General features: G+C 40.1%; 1 protein-coding gene and 2 pseudogenes across 1 annotated transcript in view; 2 read left to right on the top strand and 1 right to left on the bottom strand.

The window, feature by feature from the left end:
• Positions 1–27,218, top strand: part of Gabrg3 (gamma-aminobutyric acid type A receptor subunit gamma3) — a 598,293-nt gene that overhangs the window by 446,347 nt on the left and 124,728 nt on the right. The window lies entirely within an intron of this gene.
• On the top strand, positions 20,701–22,793 carry LOC129676958 (60S ribosomal protein L36-like; annotated as a pseudogene).
• On the bottom strand, positions 24,496–24,613 carry LOC129676984 (small nucleolar RNA SNORA17; annotated as a pseudogene).

Raw genomic sequence — 27,218 nt, 5'->3', positions numbered from 1 at the left:
AGTGAGGTACAGGGAGAGTGATAGAGAGGGGAACCAGGATACAAATGATCTTAGGTGAAAAATGCAAAAGTCGGGGGCTTTAGTTAAAAAGAAGGAATGGAGATAAATACAGAAGAAGGGAGCGTAGAATAGCTGTAAGGATATTGGAAAAAAGTTATACGGAATAATATAATTAACTATCTAAAATCTAAAGATGCCCATAAAACATTTAAGTCTGTGTATAAATGAAAATTTCTCATCTGAGCTGAAAATGTTCACCTCAAACAGCTTAAAACAACTAACAAGAACCCCAACACTAAACAGGAGAAGCCCTCTTTTGAGTTGTTCAGGATTGTCCAAGAGACTCCCAGAACATTATAGGGTTTTGCTTCCCAAGGGTGGAAGGTAAATCCCTATTGCTGAAACCACCATGAGTTTCTGACACTGGACCTAGGAAATCTGAGCTAAATCTGACTGAAAGCCTCATCCCTGAGAACTAGCTTTTTGGAACCAGAAGACTGCATGCAAGATTCCAATGTAGCAACCAACAGTGCAATACAGCTACAGTACCATGAACCACAACCATGACTGGATAACACTAAGAATGCAGTCATGGCACAAACACACCTTGATGGTAACTGGCAAGTCTATACTTGGACTTAAGGCCCACTCTAGAAGAAGAAAATCACTGGAAACCTAGCCACCTACCCAGGGCTAAAGAAGTTATGGCTCTTGGATGAAAACCTACAACCACCACTTTACTAAACCAACACAATCCCTAACTATACTCCAAATAAATAAGAATAAATATTCTTATACCAATAGATTGTAGTTCTCACCCTTCATCAAGGAAAGTTCTCTGTGCAATGGAGACCATTACAGAAAACCACAATCAATCAAACTGCAGAGTTGTGGATCACCATCCTTAGTGACACATCTATATAAATCTCCCAAACCTAAGGCTCAGGGATCAGTGTGGGAGAGGAGGTGAAGAAGTTAAAAGGGCCTGGGGAGTTTTCTATGGGATTTGTCTCCTAGAGATGTCAGAATCTACATCCATAAATCTCACCAACATAATTGACTAAACATGAGCTAAATGATGACAAGCCAGTAAGCATGATAATGTACATGGTGGAAAGCCAAATATCTTCAACCTACACAAAGAAACTACAGGCAACTAAGGAATTCTGAGAGTAGAAGAATAGTCCTACTCAGGGAACAGCACACCAACTGAGTATCCAATATCAAATGTTCAGCCCTGAAAACATACACACAGCTAACATTATATAGACAAAGCAGGTTGTGTTTGTCTCTAAGAATATATTTGTATACTCAAATATGTGTATATATAATTATTAATGAAAAAAGAGTCCATAAATTTTAAAGAAACCAATGAGGACTATATGGTAAGGCATAGAAGGAGAAAATAGAAGGGAAAAAATGATATAATTATGTGAAAAAATAAAAGAAGACATGTTTTAAAAATCCTACTGTATGTCTTGCCATACCTGATATTAAATCATACTGCAGAACATAGGAATCAAACAGCATGGAGGCAGCACAAAAACAGACACATAGACTAATCGAATAAGATAGAGGACCCAGATAAAAATGCACAACTTCTGTCACTACTGTTTGACAAAAATGCCAAAATATACATTTGAACAAAAGCAGTCTCCTCAATAACTGGTGTGGAGAAAACAGGAGTCCTGAAGTAGAATAATTAAACTATATCTCAATCTCTTACCCTGGAAGTTTTTAACAGATGAAAACCAGTGGCTAGTAAACATGTGAAAGAAAGTATTCAGTCTCACTAGCTAGCAGCAGGATGCTACTAAAGACTACATGGGGTGTCCCTCTTACCCTGGTCAGAATGGCTATCATAAAAAAAAAATAACAAATACAGGTGAAGATGTAAATAAAAGGGACCTTTGGAGTTCAAGGTCAGTCTACAGAAAAGGTTCCAGGACAGCAAAGCTTAGGCAGTGAGAGAAAACATCAAAAACAGACAGCTGGCAAAGATGTAATTGAACAAGGAGGCAATGTTCCGGTCCCAGCACATGGCAGAACTTGGCAGCTTCGGCCATGTGATTCTGATTTAGAGTCAAGACTAGAAGAGAGGGGTTATGGAATCTCACTCCATGGTTAAGGAAAGCCACTGAGGGGGCATTCCGGCATGGAGTCTCAGAGAGGCCATTGTATGAGGCTGTAAAGGACAAGTCTGGATTACATGGGAGACACCAATATACTGGAGATTCCTGGGTTGTAAAATACGTACCAAAGAGAGCTGCTAACAGGGAGTGGAAACACCTTAAGAGAAAGAAGTGTGTTGCAGGCAACAAAAACTAAAAGGAGGTGGAGAGCTGAAGAGCACATTGACATCAGACATGGAGACACAGAATTTGGAGTTTATCCAGCTGGTTTTGGGACCTGCTTTATCCAGCATTTCCTCACTATGTCCACTTTCTTCCCTTATGTAATGGTAATGCCCATGAGTCTCAGAAGAGACACTGAACTTTGAACTTTTAACCAGACTTGAAACTGTTGTTATAGACTAGGGGACTTTAGAAGTTGAACTAATACAAATGGCAAAAATGGGCATCCTGCCAAAAGCCATCTACAGATTCAATGCAATTCCCATCATAATACGAACACAATTCTTCACAGAACTTGAAAGAAAAATTCTCAACTTCATATGGAAAAACAAAAAACCCAGAATTGCCAGAATGATCCCATACAACAACACATTGTCTGGAGGTATCTCCGTCCCTGATCTCAAGCTGTACTACAGAGCAATAGTAATAAAAACTGCATGGTACTGGCATAGAAACAGAATGGTGGATCAAAGGAATCAAATAGAAGACCCAGAAGAAGTTGAACGAAATGCATTTTGCATTGTTATGACTATAAGAGTGTGGGATACAGGGAGTGGAATGTGATAGTTGAGTAGGTATGGCCCCCCTAGACTAATGTGTTTAAGTGCTTAGCCATAGGGAGTGGCAATATTAGGAGGTATGGCCTTGTTGGAGGAAGTGTGTCACTGTAAGGGCTGGCTTTGAGGTCTCCTATATTTAAGCTATACCAGTGTGATACACAATCTCCTGCTGCCTGTGGATCAAGATGTAGAACACTCAGCTCCTTCTCCAGCTCCTTGACTGTATGTACTCTGCCATGCTTCCTGCCATGATGATAATGAACTAAACCTCTGAAACTGTAAGCCAGCCCCAATTAAATGTTGTCCTTTATAAAAGTTGCCACGGTCATGGTGTCTCTTCAGAGCAATAAAACCCTACCTAACATATTTTCAATCTGTATCCATTTCATCTCCTTCAGTTGTCTTATTTCTCTAGCTGGAACTTTTAGTGCTACACTGAATAGACGTGGAGAGAGAAGACAGCCTTGTCTTGTTACTGATTTTAGTGGAACTGCTTTGAGTTTCTATCCATTTAATTTGACATTAACTATTGGCTTTCTGTAAATTACCTTTATTATGTTTAAGTATGTCCCTTGCATCTCTAATCTCTCCAAGACTTTATCAAGAAGAGGTACTGGGTTTTTTTTTTTTTTTCTTCAAAAGCTTTTCAGCATCTGATGAGAAATTTATGCTGTCTGCTATTCTCCACAGGGCAGATCTTAGAGGTCTTCCTCTTGCTAAGAGCTGAAGTTGATTTTAAGATGGCAAATTATAGGAGTGGCTGAGAACCTGCCTCCCAGATGCTGAAGCTGGCTGAAAATATCAAATTATTTCTCAGTCAGTGGTGTAATATGCACTTCTATCTAAGTAAAGCTGTTGCATCTTGCTTCCAACTATTTTCTTGAGGGTGGGAAGAGAGTGAAAAGGACCATTTTTCTGTATTCTCATTTTCCCAAATATTTTTAGTTAATTTAATATTCGTACTTAGAAAGATTAATTTGAATAAAGCAGTCTACCATACATTGGGTAGGAACCCAGTGTATTGGGAAGTTATATTTATAAGTGTGGAATGTGTGGTGTGGATGCCTGTAGAAATCTTAGTGCCCAAGACTTTCATCATTAACTTTGAGGACCATTCAGACAAGTTAGAGCTTATGGGAAGTTCTATGATATGTGTATTATGTAGCCTGGACTGTACTAGTGTCCTGTTAGTGGGGTGAGGATGTGTCATGAATTATATGGACATTTCTGTTGCCTCACTCCCAGCTGTGTTCATGTGCTCTTTTTGTTTCAGAGATCTTCCAGCACTGTGGGGTCTCTCCATCTCCATCTCCGTCTCCCTCTCCCTCCCATCTCCCTTTCCCTCTCCTCTCTCTCTGTCTCTCTCTCCCACTGCTCTAGTCTTCTCCCCACACATTCATCTCCCCTCAAGGCATCTTTGTGCACTGCCTACTCTTCATTCTGCTGAGTGGTAAATTTTACAAACAGTCTCAAGGACATTTATCTAAAGAATGGAATTCCTTCCAGATGTAAAAGAGCCTGAGTTTCCATTTAAAGGGGAGGCAAATATTATTTATCCTGAATACATAAAACAAACACCAGAAAGAACTAAAAAGAAATCCCAGGATTAGAGCTGATTTGGTTCTGAGGAGGTATATGGTCCATCAGTCATATTAACACCTTGAACTCAATGGTGGGCTCCATGTAGTACTTAGCCAGGTACATGAGACTCATCAGCCTGATATGCTGACTTTGTCATGACAGGCACATTTCATGCCAAAGGTTCTGAATATCTGTGTTCAGTGCTTTAGGCATCTTAAGTTCAAACTGATTTTCATTCAATTCATTTTTCCACTTCATGGTTTCCACATGGCCATAAGCTCTAATTGTGCCTGTCCCTCCAGTGCTGCTTTGTTTATACAATTTTAGGATTAATGTATTTGAAAAGTGCCTTGATTTATGATTTCTTGGTTTTTGTTGCTATAAAAAGTTTATGAAGTCATTATATGTTAGAACATAGAGTTCGAGGTAAGTTGGAGACATGGATGCTGTCTCTGCCTTCCTGTGGCCTGTCCTTTAGCTAATAAGATTTTCACACTGCAACTTGCATATGGCAATCACATTATCACAGGAAGTGTTATAATGACCACCAGCCTTGGCACTGGACAAACACAAGTTCAAGTTCTGCTTTTTGCCATTTCTTCCCTGAATCTTTATTATTATTATTATTTTTATGAATCAAAATGGGATAGTAAAGAGCCTACTTCATGGAGCAATTTCATAAACAAAAGTGCTGCATGATAACACACTTTCAAACATCAGCATCCTGTGCACCAGTGTGTAGTAAAGATGCTCTGATGGTTTGGCACATAACACATCTCCAGGTGAATTGAGCCTGAACTAGTATGTGCTTTTTCTCAACAGACCTGAACTTTGTAAGCTCAGCATTCCTGCTTGCTCCAGAGCACTGAGCGCTCACAGCCAGAGGCCAAGGAAGTACCACATTCTCTACCCTTGCCCTTTGACAATGAATTCATACCAGCCAACAGCACGTCAAAGCTATTTAGAATGAAGATTCAAGCAGCAAACTTGGGTGCTCAGGCTTTTCTGTGATCACTCTGCACAGAGCTCACAGTGTGGCAGACAGAGTTATTCCAAGCAATATGGATGCTTCCTGAGACCAGCATCTAGCTCTGATTCAGGAGATCAAACCAATAACATGTGCAGCTGGTCCATCTCCTGGTCTCAGGTGGACTGCTATGGCCCCTGTTGGCAGATCTAGCGGTACATCTCAGTGAGCTGCAGAGATTTCTGTGTTCCCATTTAGCTGGAAGAGGAGTATTTTTAGGAAAAGGTGGGTCAACACATGCACAATGGAACCATTTTCTTTGTTTCTTCCAGTAACTGGGCACTTTGTAGCAATCACTGTACAAGTGCAGGATCCTTCCAGATTCCTTGCATTAGCGAGTCATGCATAGAAAAATCAAGCTACTAAAGCCCAAAACCCTAGTCGTCAGGAGTGGGGGTGGGGTGGGAAGTAGTTGCTCTGAGTTTTTATGAAGTCTAGGTGGGTTGCCGCCTGAGGAGAGGGATGTATCTATTGACGTGAGGGTCATTCTTCAGCTCAGTTCTGAATTCAGGGCCACCACATATCCCACTGATAGGATCTGTGCTTCCCACAAGTGGGATGTGCCACAGCCCATGAAGTGGCTTTTACCCTTAAAAGCGAAGAGCTGGCTATTTAATCACATGCTGGTTTGCTTTCTGTCTACATCTGAAGGGCCTTTGCAACTCTTGTTCCTTTCAGCCCTGGCCAATTTTCATTGGTCTTGACATTCGGCCCATCTCCTAATTTTCAGACTCTTACTCACAACAGGGCACCTACTGAGCACCACTTACTCATCTCTTAAGATGGGAGGGTCAGCAACAGTATGCTATGTGTCCCCTAACTTTGATTTTTCTGTTCTGTGCCTTGTCTCCTTTGAACTTTCTCAATTGCTTAGCTTGGTATTTCAAACTAAATGGTACAGTGTGGCCTCTGCCTTGTCACTTCTCTCTCTGCTCAATCCAGAGTCCTCTGTTCCTACTGTTTATGCAGAGAGTAGGATCTCTAGGTTTGTCACTGTTAGGAAGGTGGAAAAACAGGTTGATGCTGTTTAGAATTTTAATGTCTCCAATAGCCAAATTAATTTGCATGTAGGTAAATTTGCCAAGATTACTGATTTATAAAGCTAGTTCATCACTTGCATTAAAGGAAATGTAACTTTGAGCCAGCAATGCTTTGGTTCTGTTTTATACTCATAGATCAGAAAAAGTGCTGAACTTTGATCACCAGAATTTACATTTGCAATAAGTCAAGCCACATTCAGTTCTGACAAATAGGTTGGAAATTTGCTGACAAAAAGTCATAGACTTTAAGAACAAAAAATGGTCTTTATGCCTTTGAAATATTCAAGAGTCAGACATTTAATCATTGGGATATTTTAAAGATTTATTGTATCATATGTTTATGTGTATGTGTGTGTGCTTGCATGTGGCTATGTGCACCTGAGAGGTGCCCTTGGAAGCTGGAAAAAGGTGTCTGGAACTGTTGATACAGGTCATTCTGAGCTGATTGACGTGGATGCCAGGAACCAAATTGCAGTTCTCTGAAAGGGCAACATACTCCTTAGCCCTGAGATTTCTCCAGCTCCAAGTGCTAGACTTCTTCAATATAATCTGTGTCTCACTTAACTTCACTTTTCTAAGCCATTAGTACAACCACAGTTACATTATCTTGGCTGAAGTGTATGCTGTATTTTATCACTGTAGCAAGATATCTGCAGCCATTCAAACATACAGAGGAAAGGTTAACTTTGTCTCACAGTTTGGAGAGTTCCATTCTCCAATGTGAAGATCCCCTGCTTTGGGTCTGTGGTGCTTCCTAGAGGGCAATGGTAAGCACGCAGCAAGGCCAACTTCTCACTATATGCCTAAGTAAAAAAGAGAGGAAGGGGGAAGCCACAGATCCGTGACTCCCTTGGAGCATGCATCCCAAGTGCCTAAGTGCCTTTGAATAGTTTCCATGGCCTATTAAGGCTAAACCTTTAGCAAACAGGTTTTTGGAAGACAATTTCCAGAATAGCAGTTAATATATCTTCTGAGAAATATACCATATGAATTCAGAGAACCATGAAGTTAGCCTATGTACTATGGCCAAGAGCTTAGCTGCAGACCCAAAGTAATCAGGTATCATGATAAGATTCCAGGCTGTAAACCCCAGCTTTCTGTCCAGGTCTCATTTCAGTGTCCATCTGAAGACCAAGTGCTTTCACCAACTGTAAGCCACCACAGGAACTCAATAGTTGACTAAATTTAATTTTGCTCTTTATTTTTAATTTCTGTCTGCTGTATCTTGTTCTAAACTCACTGAAAATTTGAAGAGTGGAATAAATAGCCTTAAAATATGAGTTTTGGGATGGGGGGACAACTGCTTGATCACCTATAGTATGGAGCACATGTGGCCCTCATACATGACTCTCAGCAGAGACAGGCTGGAACTGCTTGAATAAATGAAAACTAAGCCTTAGCTCCATCTGCTTTCACACAGGGCAGGGGTAGCCTAAACATGATACCAAGTCAACTGTCTCACAAACCTGTTACCTTTTGTTCATTTAGAAGTCTTATGCAGTTTTCAAAACTCTCAGTTTTCCATTTTGACACAGATTAGAACTGCTAAAAATGAAACAGTTGGGTACAAAGTTAATGGAAGCAGGTCCAGTCTCCACATTTTTTGTCAACTTCTCTACTTAACCAAAGCTGGCTTTGTATATTAGGTGTCCAGATTGGAGAAGCAAATGGTCTAAAGCTGAAAAGAAATGTGGTCTTGGTATGGTCCTTATGTCACAGGGGATGTACTCTTGAAAAGGATGAAAAAAATTCTACTGGAAGTCTTGTGTTAGTTCCATAGAGTATTATAATAAAAGCCCAAGCCAGACACTTGAGTTCCTCTCTGGCTTCCTTCCCTGCTTTGTATCCATCCCCCCTTCATGCACATCCACCACATGCCATCTCTGTGGATCTTCATTCTCCCAACTATTTATCCCCTGGCTTCTTCTGAATATTTTATACAAATGAATAATATAAGATGTGGCATTCCGTGTCTGATTTTCTTACCAAGATTTTTTCAAGTTGTATACATTATATCTGTACTGAAATGTCTTTTATTGCTGAGATATGAAGCTTTATTTGTTATAACATTCTTATAAGTATTATCCATTCTTAGGTGTTTGTGTTGTTGCCTTTCATTGTTTCCAATGCTGGAAATGAAACTCAGGCCTTGCATAGTACTGAGTGTGCTCAAAGTACACAGTATTCTTATATGAAGATGTTGTGATGAAATCTATATTCTTATACAGTGAATGTATGCTAATAAACAATTTGTAAAAACAAAACGCTAGGGATTTTGAGCTAAATTATTTGTATAGTATGGAAAGACAATAGTAATGGGGATCATTTTGTCTAACCTCTTCACTTTCTAGATGATGGTTTATACAGGTTTCACTCAAGGAAGCTTATGTGGTAAAGAATTGTGCCCAAAGCAGCTAGGCTTGAACAATAATAGAAAGTCTAATGTGAGGCCTGCAGTCTTATGTTCTAACGGCTCCCTTTAAAGTAGTAACTTTCACTAGAGACTATTGCATATCACAAATTTTTGTCTTTATGCACCTTCAAATAAACTTTTAGCACAGCCTCAAAGTCGTGTTATTACCAACAACATTTAATTTTAAAATATTTGTTTCATCCCCTAAATAAATGGTATGCACAGTGCATACCCTCACAGTTGCTTTCCAACCTCATGCTCAGCTCCCGGGACCCACTTTCTGTGTTTCAGTTGGCATACTTCATAGAAACTAATACTGGACTATGTGGTGTTTTGTATCTGGCTTTGTCATATAATAATGGTTTTTGTTTCATTTAATTTTACTTATTGCTCTCTGAGCCACAGTCTGAGCTACTTTTAAACTCACAGGGGCCACCAGTTACAGCTCTAAAGGTAGCACGGAACTGAACCCTGGACTCTCAGATTCAGGGTCAGGAGCCATATCAATCGAGTTATCCAAGCATCCTAAGATAATAATTTTTATAGTTAGAGCATGCTATATCCTTTTATTGCAATCCTTTTTATTGCTGACTATTGTTCCAGGGCCTGGACATGCCACATTTGATTAGACATTTGTGATGGGGGTGTTTGGGTGTGGTTGTATTTTTTGTGTTTGTTTTCTGTGCACGTGCACATTCAGCACAGCCACTCTACCACACAGGTAAACCCCTGCTCCTTGATGATCAACCCTTCACTGAGTGGACAAAAACTGATCAGTTTTTAATTACTTTAACAAAACAGCTGAGGCTAATTTACCTCCCGTTTTGCGAGGGTGAAAAATCTACAAAGATAGCGTGTGCTTTGGTAAGGGTTCTATTTGCCTCAGTGGTGGTATGCAAACAAGAGGGGATAGTTACACAGGCAGAACGGAAGCCAGACAGGGACTCAGATGTCTGGCTTCGATTTTTATTGTAATAGTCTTCGAGAACTAGCACAGGTTTCCAGAAGGATTTTCTTCATCCATTTCAAGCGTATATCCCCTGTGACCCAGGGGTCACATCTGCAGATCCCATTCTACCTCCCCAAACTGCCCCTCTGGGAAACAACTGTCCATCATACAAAGCTTGAGATACAAGCCCCCACAGAGATGACAGTAGACTTTTAGGTTGAGTTTGCTTTGTTTTAAATACGTCTACTATAAAATTTATATACATGCTTCAAATGTGCTCTGGATATATAGCCAATATTGGAAATGTTGGTAACTCTCACTTTCTGAGTTTTGAAATTCTAGAAGATCGTGATTTTGAAGAACTAAAAAGTCACAGTTTCCACCGTGATATCACAAGTTTGTAACCCCACAAGTGATGCAAAATTCTGATCCTTTCGTGGTCTCTGGGTGCCTTTCATTCTCTTATGCTTTAATGTCATAATAGGGATGGTGACATTTCGTGGCGATGGCTTTCATTTCCTTAATGACTACATATGTTATGATGTTTTTAAACATTCATGTGTCTTACATGAAGATATTTCTTCTCAATTCCTCTTTATATTTGCTCACTTGAATTGTTTCTTTGAAAAAAATTTCATGTTTCATTTTTGTTTTTGTATTTTATTTTTATTAATTACAGTTTATTCACTTTGTATACCCCCTGTGGCTCCCTCTCTCCTACCCTCCCAATTACACCCTCCCCCCTTCTCCACCCATGCCCCTCCCCAAGTCCACTGATAGGGGAGGTCTTCATCTCCTTCCTTCTGATCTTAGTCTCATCAGGAGTGGCTGCATTGTCTTCCTCTGTGGCCTAGAAAGGCTGCTCTCCCTTCAAGGGGGAGGTGATCAAAGAGCAGGCCAATCGTTTGCTGTCACAGACAGTCCCTGTTACCATTACTATGGAACCCACTTGGACACTGAACTGCCATAAGCTACATCTGTGCAGGGGTTCTAGGTTATCTCCATGCATGGTCCTTAGTTGGAGTATGAATCTCAGAAAAGACCCCTATGCCCAGATTTTTTGGTTCTGTTGCTCTCCTTGTGGAGCTCCTGTCCTCCACTAAGGTCTTACTATCCTCCACTTCTTTCATAAGATTCCCTGCACTCTGCCCAAAAGTTGGCTATAAGTCTCAGCATCTGCCTTAATACCCTGCATGGTAGAGCCTTTCAGAGGTCCTCTGTGGTAGGCTCCTGTCCTGTTCCCTGTTTTCTCCCTCTTCTGTTGTCCATCCTCTTTGCCTTTCTGAATGAGGATTGAGCATCTTACCTAGAGTGCTCCTTCTTGATTAGTTTCTTTAGGTGTACAGATTTTAGTATGTTTATCCTATATTATATATCTAATATCCATTTATGAGTGAGTACATACCCTGTGTGTCTTTCTGCTTCTGGGATACTTCACTCAAGATGATCTTTTCCAGTTCCCACCATCTGCCTGCAAATTTCATGATATCTGATATCCTTGTTTTTTTTTTTTTTATTGCTGAGTGATATTCCATTGTGTAAATCTACCACAATTTCTGTATCCATTCCTCAACTGCGGGGTATCTGGGTTGTTTCCAGCTTCTGGCTATTATGAATAAAGATGCTACAAACATGTTTGAGCAAATGTCCTTGTGTACTTGAGCATCTTTTGGATATATGCCTAGGAGTGGGATAGCTGGATCTTGAGGAATTTTATACAATATACTTTGATCATTTTTACTCCTCTCTCCCAAGTCTTCCCAGACCTACCCTGTTCCCATACAGAGAAATATATGTTATCTTTCTTTGTTTTATTGATTATGTCCAACATATCTAATTTTTTTTCTTATATATTTTCTGTTGTGTGGTCTTCCACTACAGAATGGTCATCCTAACAAGGGCCACACCCTTAAGGAAAACTGACCCTTTTTTTCCCAGCACCTGTCAATTGCAAATAGACTTCATGCCCACCTCCTATCTCCATGCTGGGATTTTGTCTGACTTGAGTTTGGGAAGGTCTTTGTGCATGCTGTTACATCTGCTCTGAGTTCATATGTATTATTGTGCTGCTGTATCTGGAAAACAATTTTCATTATAGTCATCCACCAACTCAGCTCTTACAATCATTCTGCCTCTTGTCCCCAGTTATTCCCTGAACCTTGAGAGAATGGGGTGTGATAAAGACATCCTATTTAGGGCTAAACATTTCACAGTCTCTTACTCTCCAAGAACTGACTAGTTGTAAGTGTTTGTGTTAATCTCTATCTATTATAAATAGAAGCTTTTATAATGAGGGTGAGAGTTGCAGTAATCTATGGGTATGTTGATAAGTCATTAAGAATCAGTTTAATTTTATGTATATTTAACAGCAAGAAAGATCAAGTCACATTGAAAGGCAGGCCTATCAGAATAACCATTGATTTTTCTGTGGAGGCTATGAAAGGCAGAAAGGATTAAGGAATGGATGCCAGCCAAGACTAACACTCAGCAAAATTACCAGTTGTAATTGAAGAAATATGAAAGCATAGATTTTAAAAACAGATAATAAATAGATGATTTAGTGGTGACAACTATAGGTTCATATGTTTAAATGCTGTATTTGAAATGATTTAAATGCACTATTTGAAGGTCTGGCCTTGTTAGAGGAAGTGTCACTGGGGTTAGATTTGAGGTCTCAAAAGACCAAGCCCAGTTCAGTGGCCCCTTCTTTCCCTGCTTCTTGAAGATTGAGATGTAGAACCATCAGCTCATTCTTCAACGCTGTGTCTGCCTGTGTGCTGCCATGCTTACAAGCCTGTTGATAATGAATTAAACCTCTGAAACTATAAATAAGCCTCAGTTAAATGCTTTCTTTCATAATGGTTGCTGTGGTCATGGTGTCTCTTCACAGCAACAGAACGATAAGACAAATAGAATTTGTGACCAATAAGCTGACTCTACAGAGGATACTTGTGCTAGCTAGTTTTATATTAACTTGATAAAAAAATAGAAATCTATCTTGAAAGAGGGAACCTTAATTAAGAGACACCTCCATTACTATGGAACCCACTTGGACACTGAACTGCCATGGGCTACATCTGTGCAGAGGTTCTAGGTTATCTCCATGCATGGTCCTTGATTGGAGTATCAGTCTCAGAAAAGACCCCTGTGCCCAGAATTTTTGGTTCTGTTGCTTTCCTTGTGGAGCTCCTGTCCTTTCCAGGACTTACTATTTTCCACTTCTTTCATAAGATTCCCTGCACTCTGTCCAAAGGTTGGACATAAGTCTCAGCATCTGCTTCTATACCCTGCAGGGTAGAGCCTTTCAGAGGCCCTCTGTGGCAGGCTCTTGTCCTGTTCCCCATTTTCCCCTTTTTCTGATGTCCATCCTCTTAGCCTTTCTGAATGGACTGTCCTGGACATGAACTGATTGGCCTGCTCTTTGATCACCTCCCCTTAAGGGGGGGGAGCAGCCTTACCAGACCACAGAGGAAGACAATGCAGCCACTCCTCATGAGACCTGATAGACAAGGATCAGAAGAAAGGAGAGGAAGACCTCTCCTATCAGTGGACTTGTGGAGAGGCATGCATGGAGAAAGGGGAGGGAGGATGGAACTGGGAGAGGAGAAGTGCTGTAAGTGTTTACTATGGATTTATCTTCTGGTAAAGCTTGCTGTAAGTCCTAAACAGCTGTATAACCAAATCACCACACAGAGACTATGATTTACTTAATTAACCTAGAATACAATGCTGGGTAATAGTTGTTCCATCGTAAACCTCCAAGCCCTCATAGTTTCCTAGCATTTATATTTTACCCATTATATTTGCTTTTTGTGAAATCTTAGGTCTGGTTCATGCTCCATGTCCTCCAAGATCTCTCCTCCAGCTCTGCTCTCCTAGCTCTCTCATGCCCTTTTTCCTCCCACTCATTTCCTGCCTTCTGGCTCCTCCCCTTTCCTGTCCTCTGGCTCCTCCCATTGCACAACATTGTGGCTAGTTGCTTTATTTTGTCCTGTTTACACAAAGTTGAGACAGGATGATTAGAATAAGTATCACAATGCAATATCTGGATTGAAACCAGAGAGTGGGGGAGGGGGAAATCAGTATTTGAATCCACAAGGGTAAGGTGTATGCATTTCAAAAGAACATTATACTAACAGAGGAGGGAGGGACTTATGGGGGGGATACAAAGTGAATAAAGTACAATTAATAAAAATAAAAATTAAAAAATCAAATATCAAAAAAAAGAGAGAGACACCTCCATAAGATTGACCTGTAGGCAAGTTCTTTAATGCATTTTCTTGATTGGTGATTGATATTGGATGGCCCACACCAATGTGGACAGAACTACCCCTGATTAGTAGTCCTGAATTGTATAAAAATGCAGGCTAAGCAAGCCAGGAGAAGCAGGCTCAACAACACAATACTGAGTAAAAATTATACAAAAGAAGAAATCTGGAAGGAGGTTTAAAATTTTCTAGAATTGAACAAAAATTAAAAGACAACATAGAAACATATGTAGGACACAAGGAAAGTAGTCCTAAGAGGAAAGTTTTCAGCATTAAGTGCCTACATCAAAAACCTAAAGAGATCTGAAATTAAAAATTCAATGATTCATAGTAAAGTCCTAGAAAAATCCCCTCCAAGTGGATGAGAAGAGGTAATCAAAATCAAGGCTGAGATTAATAAAAATAGAAAAAATACAAAGATTCAAGGTAACAAAAATTGCCTGTTTGAATAAATAAACAAGATTAACAAATTTTTAGACAAATTGGCAAAAAAATAAAAGGAAGGTAGAATCGAAGTTTATACAATTAGAGTTGAAAAGGGATACATTACAACAACATTCACTTGGGAAATTCAGAGACTTCAAAAGTGGCTAAAATGCTCAATCCTCACTCAGAAAGGCAAAGGAGACAGGCAAAGGTAGAGGGAGAAAACAGGGAACAGGACAGGATCCTATCACAGAGGGCCTCTGAAAGACTCTACCCAGCAGGGCATTAAAGAGGATGCTGAAACTCATAGCCAAACTTTGGGGAGAGTGCAGGGAATCTTGCACTCCAGGGAGATAGAAAGACTTGGAGGAAACAGGAGCTCTGCAAGGAGAGCAACACAACCAAAAAATCTGGACACAGGTTTGTTTTTTTGTTTGTTTGTTTGTTTGTTTGTTTGTTTGTGTTTTTTTTTTCTTTTTTTTTTTTCTGAGACTGATGCTCCAACCAAGGACCATGCATGGAGATAACCTAGAATCCCTGCACAGATGTAGCCCACGGCAGCTCAGTGTTCAAGAGGGTTCCCCAGTAATAGAAACAGGGGCTGTCTCTGACATGAACTTAGTGGCTGGCCCTTTGTTCACCTCCCCAGGCCACAGAGGAAGACAATGCAGCCACTCCAGATGAGACCTGATAAGCTAGAGTCAGATGGAAAGGTGGAGGACCTCCCTTCTCATTGGACTGGGACAGGACCTAGGAGAAGGAAAGGGTGGGATTGGGAGGGGGTGAAGGAGGGGGCTACAGCTGAGATACAAAGTGAATAAACTGTAATTAATAAATATAAAATTAAAGAAAACAAAAAGTCTGTATTATAACAAACTTGAAAAAATTTAAAAGAAAAGATAAATTTATAAGTATATATATATATATTTATATATATATGAGATGCTAATGTTTAAAAAGATGAAGGAAATCATTTAAATACATACATAACATCTGTGAGATGCATTGATTAAAGATCTCCTAGCTAAAGAAATCCCAGGTCCAGATGGATTCAATGTGGAAATCTACCAGTCCAGCCTTTTCTTGTCCTTGTTCAGGATTATTTTGGCCATGCTGGGATTTGGTGTTTCCACATTAAATTAAATTTGAGATTATTTTTCAGTTTCTGTGAAAAATTGCCTTGGAACTTAATTGGGATTATGCTCTGTCTGTAGATTGCTTTTCGTAGGACGGCTATTTTCTTTGCATCTTCTGGTGTCTTCGTCAATTCATTTGAGGGGGGGGGGTGTCTTAAAGTTTCCTTGTCTGTGTCTTTCACTATCTTAGTCATATTTATTACAATATGTTTTAATTTTATTTTTAAACTTTTCATAGAGTATATTTTGATCACATTCTTTCCTTTTTCCAATACCTCCCAGACCCAACCCCTCCCCATTAACCCAACTTTATATATTTTTTTCTCTCCTAAAGAAAAACTAAAACAACAAACAAAAAGGAAACACAAAAAGGTACCAAAAGCAACAACAGAAGCCAAACAAGCCACGGGGAACATTTTGTGTTGGCCAACTACTCCTCAGCCTGTACTAGCTCTGGAGTGTGTCACTCCGCTGAGGAGAACTCATTTTCCCTCCCTCAGAAACTTTTGTGAAGAAAAAGAAAACAAAAATAGCTTCTTGATTAGGGGTGGAACTTTGTGCCCCTTCCTTTGCTGAGGTCTGTTTTGGCTTGCAGCTGTGCAGGTCACATGCTTGCTGTCATGGCACAATCTCTGCGAGTGCGTATGAGCAGCTGCCCTGTTGTGTCCAGAAAACATTTTCCTTGGGACAAGAGGCTGTTGTGCATGGTATTATTTCCTTGAATTTTTTTTTTGGGGGGGTCAGGGAGTGTGTGAGATATGTTTGTTGTCTAAGATGGCTACTGAATTTAGTGTGTACTTTATTTTGCTGAATGTTATGATCAGCTTTTGAGTTTTCAGATGGAGATTTGGGGGTCTTCTACATATGGAATATACATATCATCTGAAAATAAGGACACCTCTCTTTTTTTCCTACCAGTATCCTCTTTACCTCTGGCACTTGTCCTATTGCTGTAGCTGGTGGCAAGCACTATATTCAACAGGAACTGAGAAAAACTGACATTTTTTTGCAGATTTTCAAATCATTTTCTCATTTTTAATCAGACTTTTATTGCTGGACTTTGAAGTTTCCATAAAATATCAGATGAAATTTCTTGCTGTGCTATAATGTATAAGTATTTCTTAAACATTTGCATTCTCTAAGTAATCTTTTCATTTATTAATATTAATTAAATCACAAAAATAGGAAATTTTACCAAACTTTTATTTCTTTCTTAAAACAATCATGGATCCAGTAAAAAGATTTATTTCTAAGTATCCTGTCAAGTTTTACCTTTCTGTCACTGACATTTGATATATGGCCTGCTTAGTTTACTTTTAGATGCGGTAAGATGAAGAATCTAACTGTATTCTTTTACACGAGCATGATCCATTGTCATTGACATATTTGTTGTAATGACTGTTTGGTCCTCTTATTAATTGACACCCTTGCTAACAATTGATCAAACATAAACTTATTTCTGAACTCTCAAATGCATTTCTTGCATTGGTATGTTTGTCTTATAACTGTATTTTGATTATTGGAACTTTATTTTTTTTATTTTAATTATTATTATTTATTACAATTTATTCACTTTGTATCCTGGCTGTGGCCCTCTCCTTTGTCTCCTCCCAATCCCACTCTCCCTCCCTCTACTCCCCCAATGCCCCTACCCTAGCCCACTGATAGGGGAGGTCCTCCTCCCCTTCCATCTGACCTTAGCCTATCAGGTCTCATCAGGACTGGCTGCATTGCCTTCCTCTGTGGCCTGCCAAGGCTGCACCTGCAAGGGGGAGGTGATCAGAGAACCAGCCACTGAGTTCATGCCAGAGAAAGCCCCTGCCCCCCTTACTAGGGTAGCCACTTGGAGATCCTGAGTCTATGGGCTACATCTGAGCAGGGGTTTTCGGTCCTCTCAATGCATGGACCTGGGTTGGGGTATCCGTCCCTTCAGGATCCCCAGGGTCCAGGTTTGTGTTGGCTTTGTTGGTCTCCATTTGGAGCTCCTGTTCACTCCAGGTCTTTCTATCTCTCCCTTCTTTCATAAAATTCCATGCATTCTGCCCTACATTTGGCTATGAGTCTCAGCCTCTGCTTTAATACCTCCATCAGTAGAGTCTTTCAGAGACCCTCTGTGGTAAGTTCCTGTCCTGTTCCATGTCTTCTCCTGCTTCCAATGTCTATTGCGTTTGCCCTTCTGAATGAGGATTGAGCATCTTCCATAGTGTGTTCCTTGTTAATTAGCTTCTTTAGGAGTATACATTTTAGTATGTTTATCATATATTCCATGTCTAATAACCACTTATGAGTGAGCATATACCCTGTGTGTTTTTCTGCTTCTGGGTTACCTTACTCAAGATGATCTTTTCTAGATCCCACCATTTGCCTGCAAATTTCATGATTTCCTTGTTTTTAATTGCTGAGTAGTATTCCATTGTGTAAAGTTACCACAGTTTTTGTATCTATTCCTCCATTGAGAGACATCTAGGTTGGTTCCAAATTCTGGCTATTATGAATAGAGCTGCTACAAACATGTTTGAGCAAATGTCCTTGTTGTATAGTTGAGCATATAAATAATATATGCCTAGGAGTGGTATAGCTGGATCTTGAGGTAGCACTATTCCTACTATGTCTGAGAAAGCACCAGATTGGTTTCCAAAGTCATTGTATAAGTTTAGAGTCTCACCAGCAATGGCGGAGTGTTTCCCTTTCTGCATATCCTCTCCAGCATGTGTTGTCACTTGAATTTTTGATCTTAGCCATTCTGATGGATATAAAGTGAAATCTCAGGGTTGTTTTGATTTGCATTTTCCTGATAATGAAGGACGTTGAACATTTCTTTAAGTGTTTCTCTGCCATTCAATATTCCTCTATTGAGAATTCTCTGTTTAACTCTGTATCCCATGTTTTTAAATTGGATTACTTGGTTTGTTCATGTAGTTTTGGAACTGGGATGTTGCATCCTCCGTTTTTATTCTTTTCCAAGATTGTTTTTACTATTCTAGAGGCTTTGATTTTTTTTTTTTTTTTGGAAAGTGATATTTGAATGTTTTTAAAAAAATTAGCTGTTTTGCAATTTCTCCATTGACCACTGTTACAGAACAAAAATATGATTCATTTTTGCATATTGTTCTTGTGCACTGAAACTGTATTGACATTCTATATTCCAATGTTTTCTTCTGTAGATTCCCTATGATTTTCTAAACATTATGCTATATATAAATGCAGATAGTTTTATTTAGCCCCTTCCAGTGTGGCTTTCTCATTTCATTCTCTTGTTTAATTGCCTTGTGTAGAACTTTTCTTTCTTTTTGAATAGAAATGATAGCATCAGGCAGTTTTTATTTGGTATAGAAAAGACTGTAGTTTTCACCACTTACCAGGACTTTAGCTCTGACACCTTGTCTCTCTGTGTGAAGGTTCTCTCTTGTCTGTGTGGGCCATGTATTTTCATGGCAGTTCATTTGCTTCACCAAGGGCTTTTGTGACTATCTTAAAGTTATAAGGTTACTTTTGATTTTTTCATTGTTAATAGTTCATATTTTTCTAATCACTTCTGACACTTGTTCATCTGTTTTGTTAATTATTATTATTATGGAAACTGTTTGTCACTTAGAAATATATTGTGCCTTCTACATATTTGTAGAATAAATAACAGTGTGACTATTGCTAATCTCTAAGGTTAATGAACTCTTTGCATGTTCAACTAATTTTACATTCCTCTCAGTTGGTTTGATGGCAGAGTCTGCAGCTCATCCTGGAGACTGTGACACTACACAGGGGTTTCAGGATAATCATGGTGTCTCAGGTAGATATTGTGGGTGTCTGTTAGGCTGATTATACAACTATGCTCAAAGTAAATGAGTGTGTATTATGAACAAAATACATCTGTGGTATCTTTTATATGTTCCCATATAATTAATTTCTCTGACAGTCTGTATTTCTTTGTGTGTTCTTTCATAGAGGGATGTTTGAAAATATCAGCTCTATGAATTTCAGATCAACACTGAGCCATCTCAGCAAACTAACAGACACACACAATAACTTAGTCATGTAAATATGTTTACAGGGTAGAGTCTTTCAGAGGCTCTGACTTGTTTCCTGTTTTCTCCTTCTGATGTCCATCCTCTTAGTCTTTCTGAATGGGGATTGAGAATTTTAGCCAGAGTCCTCCTTCTTCTTTCGTTTCTTTAGGTGTACAGATTTTAGTAAGTTTATCCTATATTATATGTCTAATATCCACTTGTGAGTGAGTATGTACCCTGTGTGTCTTTCTGCTTCTGGGATACTTCCCTCAGGATGATATTTTCCAGTTCCCACCATCTACCTGCAATTTTCATGATTTCCCTGTTTTTTATTTCTGAGTAATATTCCATTGTGTAAATGTACCATAATTTCTGTATCCATTCCTCAGTTGAGGGGCATCTGGATTGTTTCCAGCTTCTGGATATTACAAATAAAGCTGCTACAAACATGGTTGAGCAAATGTCCTCATTGTATACTTGAGCATCTTTTGGATATATGGGGTACAGACCTAAACAGAGAATTCTCAGTAGAGGAACATCGAATGGCAGAGAAACACTTAAAGAAATGCTCAACGTCCTTAGTCATCAGGGAAATGCAAATCAAAACGACCCTGAGATTTCACCTTACACCCATCAGAATGGCTAAGATCCAAAACTCAAGTGGCAACATATGCTGGAGAGGTTATGTAGAAAGGGGAACCCTCCTCCATTGCTGGTGGGAATGTGAACTGGTACAACCACTTTGGAAATCAATCTGGTGCTTTCTCAGACAATTAGGAATAGCACTTCCTCAAGATTCAGCTATACCACTCCTAGGCGCATATCCAAAAGCTGCGATATATTCTAAGAAGGTTGAACAATGAAAATTATGTGAACAAGGGCCTGTTCCTCCCATTTTCAAATCTCATTCATAGCTTATCACTACTGGTTCTCACAGATAGCATGGGTGAGTAGTTTTTGTTCTTCAGTATCTCCAGGTTCTTCAGAGACACAACAGGCTCCTGTTGCTACTAAGATTCATGCATGTGTGTCCCTGAAGTCTCCAGTGTTGGTCATTTTTACCAATGTTCTCCTTGCCATTTTGTGAGGGCACATTTTCAGAAGTCCTGTCCTGAGCATTCTGAGAGAGCTTTCTTTTGGATTTGAAGGCAATCTGGGTATGACATGCCACCCATTGATTGCTAGTATTTCTTTTGGTGTGTGCAATACCCCAGAGGCTTCCTGCTTGTTGGAAAAGAACTTTTTCCCAAACAAGAGAATGGTGTTTGGTCAAGGGCATCTGAGTAATTTTTCTCCACTGCTAGTACCCCTAAACAATCTCTCTGTCACTCAACCAATGTTGAGTGATTCTCTTCTTGATTCTCTCTTCTTGATTCTTGATTCTACTGCACAATTTCAGGTGTATCTCAGAAGGCAAAACTGGGGCTTGCCCTCTGAGCCTAGTTGTGTGAATCCAAGGTGTGAATGAGAGGAGATGCTCGACACACTGGGAGCTGTGGATGGAACTCTCTGGGGAACAATGAACATTACAATGACCAGACTTCCTAATTTTCTGCCACAGGTGAATTTCAGGCTGACCTGGTGTCTTCTGCACAAAAAAAAAAATGTTAAGATTAGCAGTTTTACAGCAGATGTGAGTGAGTGTGTACCATATTTTCCAGGACTTGAACAGGCCATTTTTATCCACAGCATTTTCCTTCCTTCCTTGTCCGTGTCATTGCTGCTCTGTGATGGCGGCTCTCCACAGGAAATACATTTGGGTAACAAATCGTGTGCAGTTGATTTGGGGTTTGAATAAATATGCCTGAAAATTGCTACTGCCTCGCTACAGTTCACGCGCAGTGTGTGCTGCCTAGAATAACTAGGGCTTATTTATGTAGATGTTAACAGCAGATTCCTTTACATGCCTTAAATTTGTGTTTGTAGCTGTAAAAACGATGGGGACAATCAGCATTTATGTATAGGCATTGTGCTGAATAATACAATAAGAGATAAGTTCTCCTTTGAGTCCCAGGAGAATGTTTAAATTAGATCGGATGGTGACTATAGTCTCACCTGGAACCATCTGATCAGCCCTTTTAACCTTATACCATGAAGTGGGCAGGGAGCGATGTGAATAGTTGTATCATCTAAATGAAGTAGTTCATGAGGAATTATACAGGATTGTTTAGCTAGTAAATCCAGCGTGAAGATATTACCTTACTCATTCTGAATGTCTTACTGGGAGCTAAAGCTGCTTCTTAACCTTTCCACTTTTTGCTTGAGAATTTTTTATGCAAATCCAGGTATAAAATAGGTGTACAAATCAAACATTTATTGGTATTAAATATAAGCTTACTTAAAAACAATTCTTAACTATATACGTAATTTTAGCAGTAGAGGTAGAAACAAATTTGCATACTAGTGAGATGGGTGTGCTTGTTTTTTTCTATTGGGGAGTTAGATCTTGGCTAATACTAGATACGGCAGAACCTAAAGCATATTCAATGATTTTCAGAGTTGATCAGCAATTTTGTTGTAGACTCATCAATGCTGAGACCTCCATCTTATATAAATATATCACACTAAGCAGCAGAAATGGTTAAGAAATTCTGTCTTCATTTCTAACCAAAATTCTTTAAAATGATGTTTTACATGTACAATTACACCATTTTATTTAAGAAACTAAGAAAACTAAAAATACTTTTTTGGCTTCCTGTCTCTGCTGCATCGGAGAGCAGCAGCCGTGGCCGCGCGCTACCCCATGGCCGTGGGCCTCAACAAGGGCCACAAGGTGACTAAGAACGTCAACAAGCCGAGGCACAGCCAGCCTGGCACCGCAGGCACCTCACCAAGTACACCAAGTTCATGGGAGACATGATCGGGGATGTATGTGGCTTAGCCTCGTATGAGCGGCGCGCTATGGAGCTGCTAAGGACAAACTCACGCTCAGGTTCATCAAGAAGAGGGTGGGCATGCACGTCCGCGCCAAGAGGAAGCAGGAGGAGCTGAGCAATGTGCTGGCAGCTATGAGGAAGGCTACAGCCAAGGACTGATGCCCCCTCCCCCAATAAACATCGTGGCACACCAATATATATATATTTGTACTTTAGTAAAACTTTTTACTTTAAGAAATATTTTTATTTTTTCTTATAATAATAGATTTTTATCATATCCTTTTAAAACTTTTTATTGGTTCTTTGTGAATTTTACATCATGGACCCCAATCCCACCCATCTCCCTCTCCTCTCATACCCACCCACTTTCCACCCTTGCAACCTTTCCCCCAACAGAGGGAAAAAAATCTCATATTGGAAGCTGTAGTGTGTCACAAAGTGTCCTACAGTATACCCTTTGTCCACACTTCTTTGCTTGCAAATGTTCACTGCAGTGATTTCTTGGTCTGGTACGAGGCCTCTGGCTGCGGCTGCTCTATCAGTGCTGGAACCTCACCAGGACTCCTTTCAGATATGCTATTGTTGCTCTCTTTCATGGAGATCCTGTAGTTTGGATCTGTAGGACTGGCCCCTTCAGGCACTCTGGCTGGTGTAAATGTTTGGGTGGGCCAACTCAAAACCCTAGATCTGGACCTGAGAGGTATTTGAGCTGGTCAGCAAGCCAAATCGTCTGCTCTCCTGTCCCATGTCCTTGGGGCTGGTTTACCAGCAACCACCACAACTAAAACCAGCTCTTCCCTGCTGTCCAGACAAGGTGCCTGCTCTCCCAAGTGTTGCAACTACTGAGGAAAAATGGCCAGTTCTTCTACTCTTGTGACTCCAGGGCCAATTCTCCCGCCTGCCATAGAGAGCCACGGGCTAGGGTTGGAGAGGGCATCTCTCTTTTATCCATGCTGCCACACTGCAGACAAGTTACAGGCCGGCTCTCCTACACTCATACCTTCTCGGGCAGCCCAGATGAGGTGCAGGGCCCACTCTTCTGAGTGCTGCAGCTGGTGAGGGGAAGGGCTCCTCTCCTGCTGTCCTGACCCCAGAGCCAACTCTCCCACCTGCTAAAGATGCTGAGGGGTAAGGCCAGATGAAGGTATCTCTCCCTCATCCACCCGCCGCACAGGAGACAAGTATTAGGGCCAGCTTTACCATGTTTGTATCCTCAGTGCCAGCACACCCACAACTCTGGCAATGTGCAAGACTCGCAACTGGCTAGGGCCAGCATCAGCTCTCCTAATCTCATGCCTTCAGGGTCAGCTTTCCCAAGATGCCCAGGTGAGGGCTGGGGCCAATTCTGCACAGCCCTCAGACATCAACATGTTCCGGGACAGCAGCCCAGACCAAGGTTGTCCACCTGGCCTTTGGTGATAACAGACACCTGCTGCTACAGGGCTATGTACTCAGATGTGCTCTTCCCCTCCAGCGGCAGCACAGGCCAGCACCCCTCCATGATATCAGGTGGCATCGCTGGCTACTCACATCAGGCTGTTCCTCGCTACCCTTGAGTCTCCAGTTCTGCCTCTCTTCATTTTGCCATATCCTTCTGTTTCTCTTTCTCTCTTCCATTTCTCCTCAACTTATTTCCTCCTCTTAGTAACATGGTCTCTGAGAATCTGGGGTCTTCTCAGGAATGGTCTCAGAAGTGCAATGTCTTGTTTGTGCATAATGGCACCATACAGGAGTCATCTCAGGCATGGGCTGCTCCCCAAGACTTGCACAGCATCAGACTAGGGGCCATCTCAGGCCAGCTCTCTGTCCAGGCCCTGTAGTGCTGGACTGGTGGTTGTCTCAGCCCCACTTTTTTTCTGGAATTGTTAGGCTATTAATCATTCAGATGTTTATAGGTGAGAACAATGAACATAGACATAGCCTCTCTCCCCTCTGTGCCACCTCCTGACAGCCACACCTCCAATGCCTTTAGGGGCACTTTCATCATATTCTTTCCTCTTCCCCAGCTTCTCCCAAATCCTCCTCACCTCATGGTACCAAAGGTGGTGAGGGATGAGGGGGCAATGAGGATATCTCTCCCTTGTCCATACCACCGTACGAGATACAAGTATTAGGACGAGTTTTCCCATGCTTGTATCTTCAGGGGAAGCTCACTCACACCTTCATCTCCTTCATGTTCTCAGATGAAAAAGACAAATATTTCATGTGTTCATATATATATATATATATATATATATATATATATATATATATATATGCAATGTTCTCATATACACACACACGCACACACACACATATATGATAACTTTTAAAGCTTTAGATATGTGTGTTTTGATTAGACCATCCATAGAGGGTAGGGACATTGTAAGGTGGGGAGGAGTAGGTCTTCTGAGGAATGGGAGAAAAAACAGTTACAAAGAAAGAGAAGAAAATAGAATAGGAGAACTAAACAGGGAAGGGGAATAAAAAGCAGAGTAAAGAAGGGAATAGTAAGGAATAGGTAACACTGAAAGCCTTTTGAAAAGCTGTATGGAAACCTGTTACTCTAGAAGCTTCATTTGTTTCTTCTTAAAGAAACTCAATTTGTCATTTCAAACAGCAAATTTTAAAATCATGCACTCTAATAAAGTCCAAGAATATGTTAGCTTGATATTTACAGGCTAAGAAATTATAAAAAAACTTACAAAGCATTTTCTATAATTATGCTGTTGTTTCTATAAAATTAGAAAGCTTTGCATGTACAATAAAATGTTTCCAAGCTGTTACTATAGTAGTATCTAATATGAGCTGAGGCATTCCAGGCATTGTGGATGGCCATACACAGGTACAAAGAGGGAAAGTGTCCAGACTGTAGGCTGCAGTGACATGCAGAAGACAACAGGACAACGGCTCCCGGCAGCACGTCAGATTCAGTCCATATTTAAATTGGAATTAAATTTGGTTGTTGTGCATTCAGATACACTGTGCTAGTAAAAAATTTTTACAACTCCTGCATTCACTTACATGACTCACAGTTTAAGGCACTAGGAACAAAGTAAAACTAAGTGAAAATAACAATTATCCACCCTACTACATCAGAGTTAGTGTCTCTTGTTATTTAGGGCAGTAGTCTTCTGGTCGGTATTAGGAGACCAAGGGATGGGAAGTTTGTAATAGTGAGCAGGGGGAAGGAAACTTTTTGACTCCTGCCTTTTTAAATTGTCACTGGCATACTGGAGTTTTAAAGTAGCTTCTTGATGCTCAAAGAAATGTGAATGAATATGATCATGTTGCAACTTACTGGTTCTGTAACATTCTCTTTCCATATTTGAACATATAAGTATATGTGTATTTCTAGTTCATAAAAGTAAATATATCTTGTTTTCTACTTAATGTATTATTATAATATATTGATTGATTATAATTTTACCTAACACAGAATGGAAAGTAATTTAATCCAAACATTTCGCTACTTTCAATTTCCATGTATTCTCCACCCACTTTTTACCTCCTATAGAGTTTTATCGCAACCATTCCTTAAACTTGCAAATTTTTGTACACCAACAACAGCAAAACAAAGAAGCAATGCAGAAGGGTGACTCTGCTCACTACTCTCCATGAAACTGGTCAGTCTTGTAATATGTAGCATGGGAATTTAATATCACCGCAAAATGCTGCTCCCAGGAGACTCTGTTTGAGCAATGTGCTGGGGATAACTGCCTGTGGAGAGAATGCTGAAGCTGAGAGCACAGAGCCTAGGAGGAAACAAATACCAACAGCTAAAATCCATGACTGGCTGAACAGAGGAGACATGGATTACTTGGGGACCTGTGATACAACACTGACGGGCACAGTCACGGTGATTTTGGGTGACTTTTGAACTGACACTCAAGTTCTTTAATAAATTTCTCATTTTCTGGAGACTCATTCAGTCTTTTCTTAATAGTTCCTGTTCCCTCAAAATCCTTCTATTCCTTCACTCTTCCATAAAACTCCCTGTACTCTGCCCAAAGTTTGGCTGTGAGTCTCAGTATCTGCTTCTATCGCCTGCTGGCTAGAGTCTTTCACAAGATATCTATGTTGGACTCCTGTTCCCTCTCTTCAGCCGCTTCCTGTATATATTCAATTTGCTCTTGTGAATGAGAACTAAGCATCTTCTCTAAGACCCTCTTTGTTATTTAACTACTTTAGGTCTGTGGATTGTAATATAGAAAATACTGCATTATATGGCTAATATCTGCTTATAAATGAGTATAAACCATGCCTTTCTTTCTGGTTCTGATTTAACTCACTCAGAATGATCTTTTCTAATTCCACCCATTTGTCTGCAGACTGCATGATATCACTGTTTTTAATTGCTGGGTAGTATTCCATTGTGTAAATGTATAAAAATTTCTTTATCGATTCTTTGGTTGATGGACATCTAGGTTGTTTCCAGATTCTGGCTATTACAAATAATATGCTATGAACATAATTGAGCAAATATTCTTGTTGTATGGAGGGTCATCTTTTGTGTATATACCTGGGTCTATATATGATCTAGATAGATAGATGGATGGATAGATAGATAGATAGATAGATAGATAGATAGATAGATAGATAGAT

Source organism: Psammomys obesus, unplaced genomic scaffold, assembly GCF_907164565.1.
Source record: "Psammomys obesus unplaced genomic scaffold, mPsaObe1.curated_primary_1811, whole genome shotgun sequence".
Classification (NCBI taxonomy): domain Eukaryota; kingdom Metazoa; phylum Chordata; class Mammalia; order Rodentia; family Muridae; genus Psammomys; species Psammomys obesus.
Note: the sequence above shows the minus strand (reverse complement) of the source record. Positions and strands in the feature narration are given on the sequence as shown.